This window comes from Pseudorca crassidens, chromosome 10 (assembly GCF_039906515.1).
Source record: "Pseudorca crassidens isolate mPseCra1 chromosome 10, mPseCra1.hap1, whole genome shotgun sequence".
In the NCBI taxonomy this organism is placed as follows: Eukaryota; Metazoa; Chordata; class Mammalia; order Artiodactyla; family Delphinidae; genus Pseudorca; species Pseudorca crassidens.
Window position 1 is genome coordinate 106,135,000 of NC_090305.1, and position 12,592 is coordinate 106,147,591.

General features: G+C 43.7%; 1 protein-coding gene across 1 annotated transcript in view; it reads left to right on the forward strand.

Moving 5' to 3' along the window:
• MGLL (monoglyceride lipase) overlaps positions 1-12,592 on the forward strand; it is a 276,564-nt gene that overhangs the window by 98,167 nt on the left and 165,805 nt on the right. The window lies entirely within an intron of this gene.

Here is a 12,592-nt window from a genome sequence, read left to right on the forward strand (position 1 = left end):
ACTTAATCATGGTATAAGATCCTTTTAATGTGTTGTTGTATTTGGTTTGGTAATATTTTGTTGAGGATTTTTGTGTCTATGTTCATCAGTGATATTGGCCTGTAATTTTCTTTTTTTGTGGTATCTTTGTCTGGTTTTGTTATCAGGGTGATGGTGGCCTTGTAGAATGTGTTTGTGAGTGTTCCTCCCTCTGCAGTTTTTTTTTGAATAGTTTCAGAAGGATGGGTGTTAACTCTTATTTAAGTGTTTGATAGAATTTGCCTGTGAAGCCATCTGGTCCAGACTTTTGTTTGTTGGAAGTTTTTAAATCACAGTTTCAGTTTCAGTACCTGTGATTGGTCTGTTCATATTTTCTTTTTTAAAATAAATTTATTTGTGGGTATGTTGGGTCTTCGTTGCTGCACACGGGCTTTCTCTAGTTGTGGCGAGCAGGCTACTCTCTGTGTGGTGCGCGGGCTTCTTATTGTGGTGGTTTCTCTTGTTGTGGAGCACGGGCTCTAGGTGTGCAGGCTTCAGTAGTTGTGGCTCGCGGGCTCTACAGTGCAGGGTCGGTAGTTGTGGCACACGGGCTTAGTTGCTCCACAGCATGTAGGATCTTCCCGGACCAGGGCTAGAACCCGTGTCCCCTGCATTGGCAGGTGGATTCTTAGCAACTGTGCCACCAGGGAAGTCCCCTGTTCATATTTTCTATTTCTTCCTGGTTCAGTCTTGGAAGATTTTACCTTTCTAAGAATTTGTCCATTTCTTCTAGGTTGTCCATTTTATTGACATATAGTTGCTTATAATACTCTCTTACAATCCTTTGTATTTTTGTGGTGTCAGTTGTAACTTTTCCTTTTTCCTTTCTAATTTTATTGATTTGAACCCTTTCCCTTTTTTCTTTGATGACTCTGGCTAAAGGTTTATCAGTTATGTGTATCTTTTCAAAGAACTAGCTTTTAGTCTCATTGATGTTTTCTGTATTTTTCTTCGTCTCTATTTCATTTATTCCTGCTCTTAGCTTTATGATTTCTTTCCTTCTACTAACTTTGGGTTTTGTTTGGTCTTCTTTCTCTAGTTGCTTTAGATGTAAGGTTAGGGTGTTTATTTGAGATTTTTCTTGTTTCTTGAGGTAAGATTGTCTGGATATAAAATTCCCTCCTAGAACTGTTTTTGCTGCATTCCAAAGATTTCGGATCGTCGTGTTTTCGTTTTCATTTGTCTCTAGGTATTTTTTAATTTCATCCTTGATTTCTTTGGTGATCCATTGGTTGTTTAGTAGCATATTGTTTAGCCTCTATGTGTTTGTGTTTTTTAGTTTTTTTTTCTTGTAATTGACTTCTAATCTCATAGTGTTGTGGCCAGAAAAGATGCTTGATACGATTTCTATTTTTTTAAATTTACCAAGGTTTGCTTTGTAGCCCAGCATGTGGTCTAATCCTGGAGAATGTTACATGTCCATGCACTTCGGAAAACAACCAAGTACTCACCAATAATGAAGCCTTATGGTGTCCAACTCTAGGTCAGTCAGTTCTGAACTGAGGCAGTGGAAGTAATAATCCGAGCCATTTAATGTAAGCATCAGTAAGCACACTTTCTAAACCATGGTCACCACACTCAAGAACCTGCATCTTTAACCAGCAGCCTAGGTGATTCCAGTAAGTGCAGCTCAGGTGGACCCTGAGAAAAGGCAGAGTTCATTTCCTGGTGCCCATGCTCCTCTCTCATAGCAATAATGCTGTCAAATCCTCATCCCCGCTTCCCTTTCTGAGGGGTTTCTTTTTCCTCTGGCTTGTGCTGTAACTCCCTGCATGGCCCTGTCTTGCATTTGGTCACGTTCAAAGCCTAGCACTCCTTGAGTGTCCAATGGGGGCGAGTGCTTTTGATGAATCACCGTGTTATCCTGATGACTCCTCAGCCCGCCCGTGATGTGAGCATCATCATCTTCCAAGTGACCAAAGCTAGTGTCAGAGCAGTTTAATGACACAGTGATGTTCACACAGGAGTGGCAGAGCTGAGGTGGAGATCAGGTCTGGCTGGCTATAAGCCTCTGTTCCTTCCACCACTTCATTCTGTGCTGTTGACTCCACACTGGTCCTCCATCTCTCCCACCTCCTCCAAATTGCAGAACACCTCTTAAGAGGGGCACTTCTACATGCAGCTGACCTCTTGTATTGACTGCTAATTTCTACTGGTTTCCATCAGAAAGGGTAAATTTATTTCCAAATTGTAGGGAACACTTACTTTAAGTGCTGTTTATGGTAACAATGCAGTGCGTAGTTGGAGTGTGCCTTTGGAGTCTGAGATTCTGAGATTGGAGTTTGACTCCTCCTAGCTCTTCCATAACTAGCTGTGTGACCTTGGGCAAGTCACTCAAGTTCTCTGAGAGTTAGTTGTTTCATCTGTAAAATGGACTCTCACAGTCCCTAACCATGCTGTATTACAGTCGTGTGCTTATTTGACTGTACCAGACTGTGAGATCTTTGAAGGCTAAGGAATGTACTATCTTTATCTTTGTTTCCTTAGCCTCTGGCAAAAGGCAGGGGCCTTGCTGTGTCCCGTTCACCCTTTCAACATGCAGGGTGTTGCCTGGTGCGCTGGGGGTGCTCAGTCAATGCTAGTGGAGTAGCCGAACAGTCCAGGACACTGTCTTCAGTTTTGACTGAAGGGGAATTTGAATTGTTTGCATTATGCGGCCAGACTGGAAAGTCCCCTAACTGGTGAGGGGATCCAGGTGCCTGTCTACCACCCACATTGTTACTGCAGCTTTGTTCTTCCCTGGTCCTTGTTCCCAGTCCATCAAATGTGGTGAGTTACTAAGGTTAAATGTTAGTGATGTCAACAGTTCTCTCGGGAATGTTGGAGCAAAACTTCTCTCTTTTCCTTCTGGACCAGCAGGAGGAAGGCCACGAGGCATGTGGGATCTTAGCTCCCCTACCAGGGATCGGACCCACACCCTAGGGAAGTCCCAGGCCATTTAGCATCGGGGAGCTTTTGGCAGTCGCCTTGGGATTGTGGAGGGAGTCTGCCTTAGGGTATAGTTAATAGCACAGAAGACAGAGCAGAGAGATGGAAAGAGCTGTAGAGCAGATGAAGAAGTCCAAGAAACTGATACTTAATGGCCGGAGGAAAGCTTTAGATAACATTTTCCTTACAAATGATTTTAGTTTCAGTTTGATGAAATTCAATGATTTTTTACATTCACAGCAGTTCCACTCCTGAGACATTCTTGCCTCTGTGCAATAGGAACCTCGTATAAGAAAGTATATTGTGACGGTGTGCACAATAGCAAAAAACCAGAAGCAGCAGTGTCCATCAGCAGGAAAATGCATAGTAAATTGTGTTCTAGTCAGGATGGAGTATTACGTAGCAATAGAAATTAGGGGACCATTGCCAAATGCAGCAACAGGGATGCACCTTAGAATCAAAACATTGAATTGAAAAGACAAGTCACAGTATGATAACTTTTACAAAGATAGGAAAATTGGATGACGTACCATTTAGGGAGATATACATAAGTGATAAAACAGTTTTTTTTTAAAAGCAAGGAAATGAATAGTGGATCTGGATAAGGTGGAGTAGTTAAACTTTTCCCTATTCCTCCTGCTAAGTACAGCTAAAAACCCTGGACGTTATTTATAAAACAAAGATGAAAAGACTGTGAAAGGTGGAAAGGAAAAGGCAGACCATCAGTGATCTTGGGATCTGACGAATGGCACAGCAGTGAGTTCTCTGGGTTCTCCTTTTGCCTCGTGTGCCCTGGAATGAATGGTTGCTGCAGAAGATGACAACCTGGAAACACCAATGAGAACAGACCCAAAATACCTTGATAAAATTCTCTTTAGCCAGAGAACCAGGAAAAGGATAGCTTAGCTAGACAGAAAACTTAAAAAAAAAATTAATTTATTAATTTATTTTTGTCTGCATTGGGTCTTCATTGCTGTATGCGGGCTTTCTCTAGTTGCAGCTAGAGGGGGCTACTTTTCATTGCGGTGCGTGGGCTTCTCGTTGTGGTGGGGCTTCTCTTGTTGCGGAGCACAGGCTCTGGGCACACAGGCTTCAGTAGTTGTGGCATGTGGGCTCAGTAGTTGTGGCTTGCAGGCTCAGTAGTTGTGGTGCATGGGCTTAGTTGCTCTGCGGCATGTGGGATCTTCCCAGACCAGGGCTCGAACCCAGGTCCCTTGAATTGGCAGGTGGATTCTTAAGCACGGCACCACCAGGGAAGTTCTAGACAGAAAACTTCTAGACAATAATCGTTCTACTCCTGCCAAACACCCCAGAGAAAACTGTGGCCCCAGTTCTTCCGCATAGCAAAGGCTAAATGAGGAGCCTGGACTTTCCCTCTCACCCAGTTGTTATGAGATGACCCCCTTCCCAACTGGCGGGTATCAGAGAAGGCCAGGCGGGAACCAGGACTTATACCCAATGGTAACAAGCCCCTCTCCCTGCAGCATTAACAGAGGCCACTTGAGAATCAGTAATAAGGTGTCCTTCTCTCCTTGGCCAGGCAGGTATCCGTGGAGGTCTAGTCGAGAGCCTAAACTCCCAGCCCTGCTCAGCAGTGATGAGGTCTGTGCTGGAGGCTGAGTGCTGCACTTGCTGTGACAGGCAGCACCCTCCTTCCCTCACTGGCAGCAGGGGAGGCTTATTGCTAAAAGAGAAGTGTTAGATGAGATCCAGAGGCTCATAACATAACACACAAAATGTCCAGGGTATGATAAAAAATCACGAGTCATGCCAAGAACCAGGAAAATGTCAACTCGAATGACAAAAGACAGTCAACAGACAGCAATACCAAAATAACACAAATGTTGGAATCATCTGAAGTGGATTTAAGGCAGCCATCATAAAAAATGTTGCAGCAAGCAATTGAAAATGTGCTTGAAACAAGTGGGAACATAGAACGTCTCAGCAAAAAATACAAGGCAAAAAGAACCAAATGAAAAGTTTAGAACTGAAAAATACAATAATAATAAAATCAGTGGATGGGCTAAATAGGAATGGAGAAGACAAGAGAAAAGAAACTGTGAACTTGGAGCTAGAACAGTAGAAATTGCTCAGTCTGGAAAACAAAGGGAATGGACTGAAAAAAATGAACAGAGCTCTGGGACACCTGGAGGACAGTAATAAAAGGTCTAACAGTTGTGTCATTGAAGTTCCAGAAGGAGAGGAGAGAAATGTTGGGGCTGAAAACGTACTCAAAGAATAATGGCTCAAAATTTTCCAACTTTGGCAAAATCCATAAACCTAAAGATTCAAGAAGCTGAGGAAACCCCAATCAGAACAACCCAGAGGAATCCATGCCAGGATTGGTTTGTGTGTGTCTGAAATAAAACCCTGAAAACTAAAGACAAATTAAAAATCTTGAAAGCATTGAGAGAGAAATGACACCTTATGTATGTGGGAAAAACAATTAGAATGCAAGTGGATTTCTCATAAAAAACCATGAAGTTCAACAAAAACTATCAATACTGAATTCTATATCCAGCAGACATCTTTTAGGGAAATTAAGACATTTTCAGATGAAGGAAAACATGTTGCCAGCTGAAAAAATAACCAGAGAAACTTCTTGAAACAGAAAGGAAATGATAAAAGAAGGAAATTTGGGATATCAGGGAAGAAGAAAAAACACAGTAAGGGTAAAAATAAGGGTAAATACCATAAATTTTCCTTCTCCTTTTTAGTTTTCTAAATTATGTTTGATGACTGAAGGAAAAATTAAAACCATGTTTGATGTGATTCTCAAAATATGTAGGGTATATAAAGTATATAAAACAGTCATAAATGGGGGACAGTTGAGGGATATAAGTAAGGTTAGGTTTCTACACTTGACTTGAACAAGTGAAATGTCAACGCCATAGACCGTGATAACTTATGTATATAATATACAACCACTAAAAAATCAATGTAAAGTGATACACTTAAAAGAGTATTGATACACTTAAATGGAATTTTGAAAAATATCAGTAAGTCAGGAAAAAGAAAACAGAAATGAAAAAGAGAGGAAATCAACAGAAAACATTCCCCTCCCCCAAATTCCAGAGTTAATGCATAGCGTATCAAAATTACATCAGATGGAAATAGTCTAAATATACAACTTAAAAGACAGAGATTGACACAGTAGATAAAAATGACCCAACTGTATACTGTGTGTAAGAAATTCATTTCAAATATAAAGATGTACGTAGGTTAAAAGCATAAGGATGGAAAAACATACCATGCAAATATTAATCAAAAAAAAGCAGGAGTGGCTATACTAATAGCAGATGAAGCAGACTTCAGAAGAAGAAGAACAACAACAAATTACCAGAGACGGAAAAGGACATTACATAATTCACCAAGAAGGAATAGCAGTCCTAAATGTGCGTACACCAAAAGGTGGAGTTGAAAAACACATGAGGTAAAAACAGTGATGGAACTGAAAATGGTGAGGCTGGTTCTTCTGTATGTGGGGGGTGGCTAAGTATACCCAAGGTTCCGAAGGACGTTTCGTGCTAAAATCTCAGAGCCAGACCTGGGAGGCAACTCTAGTTCACATGTGAAAAGCCACCCCTGACCCTGGATTCCATGTGTACTAATTTGGGGGAAGCTTTGTTCTACAGTGATTAGTATTTACGTGAGAAGACAAAATTTGTGCTGCTGTGATGAAAAGTCTCCCACAACCCCATGGTTTTTTTCAGTCATTTTTTTCTGTGTAAATTCAGAACCCTATCTTTATTCCAATTGAATTCTATCTTCTTCTATTTGACTAGCCTACCAGCCTCCTGAGGTCTTTCTTAGAATGTGTTTGGGTAAAATATAAATTATTTTTCATAGTTCAGTGTCATATGGAAATTTGATTATCATGCTATCAGTTTTCTTATCCATATGTTTTATTAATCTAATTAGATATTTTTATGAGTGTCATAACTGAGAGTCACGTCCAGAGCTTTGAGGACCTCATTGTAGTTTGGAATTAGCCACCAAAACCTTTTTCTGAATTCAACCAGATTTAAATCATTCAAGTGATTGTCATTTATTCTGTGTTTCTGTAATTTGTCCACAAATACATTATAAGTAATCAATTACTTTAAATCATAATTTGTGAGTGTGATATATCTTCCTTAAATAACCTTTATATAATCTCATCTTAAATGTGTAAAAAAGGGACAGGAAAGATCCAACTTGATATCAGAAAGGAGGCCACCTTCCCTACTAATCAGCCCTCACCGTTGTCATAGAGATTATAGGGGACCTGACACTCAAGCTTGAACTTTCATTGGAAGTATTTTTTCCAGTCATTCAGAAACATTTATTTACTCATGATTATAAAAATAAAAATTCAAACTGTGCAGAAGGCTGAAAAGTAGAAAGCAAAGCCCCCTGAGTCCCCACCATTTCCATACCTGAAGGATAACAAGGAACGTGTAACAGTTTCTTCTGCATCCGTCCAAACCTTCCCTGCTGCCTGAGCTGCATCAGTGCAGGCAGTTCAGGTGAGCTCCTCCTTGAACCAGAAAGGCAGGGCATTGGCTCAGGTAGTTGGAAAGCCTGGAGGTGGGGCTTGTTTTGCGTGAGGCCTGATCTGGGAGCTCAAGACTCTCGTGATACCTGCTTTCTCTCCCTCCTCCTGCCCCAAAGCGGGTTCTCATCCCCTCTTGTTTGGCTGCTCCTGGGGGCCCATGGCTCTTTATTCACAGCCAGTAGGAAAGAGAGAGCACTTCTTTTGTCGCACATTTCCAGCAGACGCCCCGAGATCACTTGGAATGGACCGGCTAAGGTGGCAGTCCCCACACCATTTATGTGAGTGGACTTGTGCTCTGCATGTACTCCGTCACTTGCGTTTTAATTTAATGTACCTTGGACATCTTTAGCCCGTGTAGCTTCCAGCAGCGAGCTCTGGAACATGAAGATACGAGGAGGAGATGTGTTAGGTTAGATGGAATGGGACAGTGGGCAGTTTACCGGACTGGGAGGTATGGCTTCTCATTTTGAGTTTGCTTATGAACTGGGCAGCCCTTCTGTATCTTGGTTTCCCGGCTGCAAAATGAAGGGGTTGCTGGACCCCATGATTCCAGCTCAAAGGTACCACAAACAAGCTCATTGTTAGTGAACACTAATAATGTCTCTTAGAAGAGATGAATTATTTGGGGCATGGGCTAGAGAGTTCACGTGTAATCATAAATCGTAATAAATACGTCACACTAGACAGTGGGACTCGTCTCTGAGTTATTTTACTAAAATACACAATTTCCAATGGTCCACGTGGCCTCTTGTTAAGAAAGGGATTCAGTAGCTTTCCGTTTCAAGGACTGAGATGTTGTTAGAACAGCTCACTTAATAATTTGGCTCCTCGTGGGTTTAATTTCTTTCCTGAGCTAAGTGTTTCTCCTTCAGGAGGTCTGGACTCTTATCACAAAGTAGTTGGTTTATTTATAATTCAGGATTTAAAGCCATTGACCTGAGGCTCACACAGTCTAGTAGATGGTTCTGTTCCAACTTGTTGGGAAACAAAGCTCTTGCAATCCCTGAGGACCTTTCCTCTTTGGTCTCTCCTTCTCTCTCCATTTCAGGATCATAGGGCCTGATTGCAAAAGGTCTGTGCAAAGGGCTCCTTCACCTGAGGAGGAAGAGAAGCAGTCTGATGGGTTCCAGGAGGAGAAGGGCAGTTCCAGACAGGTGATAAGGGGACACCAAGAAGGCAGGAGGAGGATGCGCCCGAGGGCACATTCCTCAAAGATCCTGGCCCAGAGAGCTGGGAATTGGTTTTAAAGGAACTCTGTGCTCATTAAGGATGAATGAGGAGAAAACCAGGAAGCTGGGGATCAGCGCACAAGCAGCAAGTGGCTGAGATTGTTTAGCAGAGCTTTGATTTGTCACGCGGGTCCACTTCATTACCGGTTCTGTAGGGCACTGCCTTAAATGTAAGTGTGGGTTAGTGGAAAGAGCATGGGCCTTGGAGCCAGAAGGCAATATAGATTCTCATCCTGTTTTTGCAATTTGATAATTTTATTACCTTCTGCAGATAATTTAACCTAATTTAACTGAGGCTCAGAGAGGTTAAGCAAGTCACCTCAGGTCACACAGCCAGAGAGAAAACTGCAGAGGTGTGGCTGGGACTCCGGTTTGTTTCCCCCTCGAGCCCAAGGTCTTCACGTAAGTGCTTGGCTACACCTGCCTGGGGAATTCTAGTACTATTCTATGTCTGTAATAGCACCATAATAACTGGGGCTTGTTTGGTGACAACTCTAATAAATAGTTCTGCTCTCAAGTGTTTGTATTCACTTTCTGTTAATTTACCTGACACACTATATGCAAAACCACCAAGCCTGAATTTGTGTATACTTAGGGTGACATATCAAGAAGAAACTTCATTTAGTGCGTAAAGTTTTGAGTGTGCGTGTGTGTGTATGTATCAGTTATAATACACATAAATCAGTTAGACACACTTGGCTGTAGTTAACAGAAACCCTAATTTGGGTTTGTTTAAACAAGAAAGAGATAGGAGAGTGTTTAAGTCACTGGTGGTCCAGGTTTACGGCCGAGTGGGTAAGCTGGAGCTGGAGCTGCAGCAGGGTTACCCGGAGGCTCCAGCTTCGTGTCTCTATTGGTCCCCAGCTGCCCCGTTTCATATGTTGGTTTCAGTCAACATCCAAAGGAGGAGAGAACGTCTCTTCTAGAATGTCTTTCCCACAGGTCCACAGGAAATCTCCGCTTGTGCCCATGGGTCTGGCTCTGTCCCTGCACCCCAGTGGGGTGGGGTATGGGCAGGAGACTGAGCAGTCAAATGGCCCTTCCTGTCCCACTGCTGCAGCCAGGGAATGCCAGGCCCTGACTGGCTCCGGCACAGGGCACCTCCTGGGGTCAGCAGCCCCTGTGGTACTCGGGCTGAGTTTGCAGGGGAGGCTTCCGAAAGAGGATCAGGTCTGCAAGGCGGGGCAGGGGGAGGGTGTGCTTGGAGCCCACTGTGTCCTCCCAGGAGAAGTTAGATGCCTGCATAGAGCACTTAGAGAGGTTTTCTGTTTCAAGCCACTTGGTAGTTGGACAGTGTGTCTTTTTTTGTGAATTGTAACAAAAAATAAAAAAAGAACAAAACCTGAGGAGGTTTTAGAACCTGTTTCCAGTTGAGTCTCATCATTCCATCATGTAATCTGTTCATTATATTGAGCCTGCACTCGAGTTGGCAGGACCCTTGCTTCTGTGGGGCACCAGCTTCCTTCATGGGCAGCTCCTCTGTCTGTCCCCTCGTTTGTGGGGGGCTCTGAGCCACAGTGGCTCCCACCCAGGGCCAGCTGCTGGGTACTAAGTTACTTACCCCTTACCGGCTCTGTGTCTCTTGGCAAGTTACTTAAGCTCTCTGTTGCTTGTTTCTCTTGTGTGTGTATATATATGTACACACACACACAAAACTAAACATCAGAACGTTCTTCATAAGGTTATTGTTGTGACTAAAAGCGTTAATGAATGTGTTTGGAACAGTGAGTGACATTAGTAAGTGCTCAGGAAATGTGTGTTGTTTTTGTCATTATTATTATTTTATCATAATTAGTGAAGGGGTTCTTTAGTCAATGAAACGAAGACCTCTGGTTTTAGCAGTGGCTGCAGAATTATATGTAGAGAGGGGTGACTAGACCAAGTGGCCCTGGTTCTGTCCCCCATAAAGTTCATCTTGTTGGGTGGGGATGTGTATCCCTTTCTCTCTCTGTTTTTACTGTGGAAGCATACATAACATAGAATTTACCCTTTTAAGCATTTTTAAGTATGCAGTTCAGTGGCATTAAGTACATTCATGATGTTGGGCAACCATCACCTCCATTATCTCCAGAAAAGTTTCATCTTCCCACACTGCGTCTCTCTCCCCCTCCCCCTCCCCCAGCCCTCATGGCCTCTGATCTGATTTCTGTCTCTATGAATTTGCCTGTTCTGGGTACTCCGTGTGAGTGGAATCGTACAGAGCTGGTCCTTTTGCTTCTGGCTCACTTCACTGAGCGCAGTGTCCTCGGGGTTCATCCGTGCTGTCGCAGGTGCCAGAGTTCTATTCCATTTTCAGGCTGGGGTGGATACACACACATTCATTGCACAGACTACGTTTTGTTTCCATTCATCTGTTGATGCACACTTGTGCTGTTCCTACATTTTGGCTGTTGTGAATAGTGCTGCAGTGAACACGGGGGAAGATGCCTGTCTCTTCAAGACGCAGTACTCCCCTTTTAAAGCCGCGGCCATGCATGGTTTCCTGTGGCGTATCCAAAAGTAGGATGGAGTTTTCAGTGAGACCTTACTAAATATCGAGGGGGACAAAAGAGAGAACCGTGAACCTACGAAGAGCGCCAAAAGTGTTCAGCTCATAAAAGATCTTCGTTTGGAAACCTTGAAGGGGACGGGGGCCCTGTGCTGTTCCCTGCTTCCCTCCTGAGTCCCCAGGGGCTGGTACAACTAGACAGGTTCTTGCCATGGGTTCTTATTTCCCGCTCCTGGCCGCTGTCCCCAAGGAAGGCGCCACCCATGGCCCACGACTTGGCCTCTCATACACGTTGTGTTGCCTGTTGCTTGGCCAAGAAAGTGATCCTCCTTTATCTGCCTCTCAGGCCCTTCCCCTTGGTTCTTGTTTTGGGGACAGACTTTTCTCAGTCCCCGGGTGGCAGGTAAAACTTCAATAAATGACCCATGAATTATCTCAGTCCTCAAATAAGACCCAGTCTAAGGGATGCACGTCCGACAGGTAATGATACCTATGCATGTGCTACCGTGGCATATCCACCCGAAGATGCTGTAAGCTCATCACAATGGTGGGTCCTTTGGCAAAAGGAAAAAAACAAATCTGGTGACGACGTGAGCTCACTAGGATATTATCCTGGCTGTTGTCTGATGACGTTTCACGTGGTGTTCAGTTATCCGTGGCTGCGTGACAGACGATCTCAAAGCGGCGGTCTAAAAGGTAGCCACCATTTGTTTTGCCTGTGAGTCTGGGGCTTGACTGGACCAGCTGGGCAGTCCTTGCTTGGGGTCTCTTGTGAGGTTATAGGTGGTTGGTGATGGGCCGGGTTATCTGGAAGCTTCACTTGTCACATGTCTGGCACCTGGAAGGTTAAACAGCTGGGGCTCCCCAGGCATCTGTGTCTGTCTGTCCCTCATCTTTCCACAGGTCTCTGTCAGTGCAGCAATCGCAGTGCAGCCAGACTTCTTATGTGGCCGCTGAGCCTCTGTCCACTGGTGGCTTGCAAATCTCTGTATTTCCTACTCAACTTCATCCCTTGGGGATGAAAGAAAACAGGTAGTACTCAGATAAAAGTGTGTGATCAAGACCATAGCATTTTACTGAAAAGCAATCTTTATAACCAGCTGCAAATTTCCGCCAGGTATCTGATTAGGGTGATCACATTATGTAGACAGGGCACACGCCATGGACTGCAGGGTAACTGGGAGGCAGCCCATGGAGCTGGGCAGTACATATCCTGTGTAGCCTGGCACAGAGGTCCTGTCTATAATAGGTCCAAATCACTCATTTAAACAATTTTTGGGCCTTATAACCCTTCACTGATTGTGACTGTCCATACCATAAATTCCAGAGAATCAGAGAAAAACCTGGGCTTCATCATCATCATCATCTAGGTGTGACCTGCCTTCCCAACCC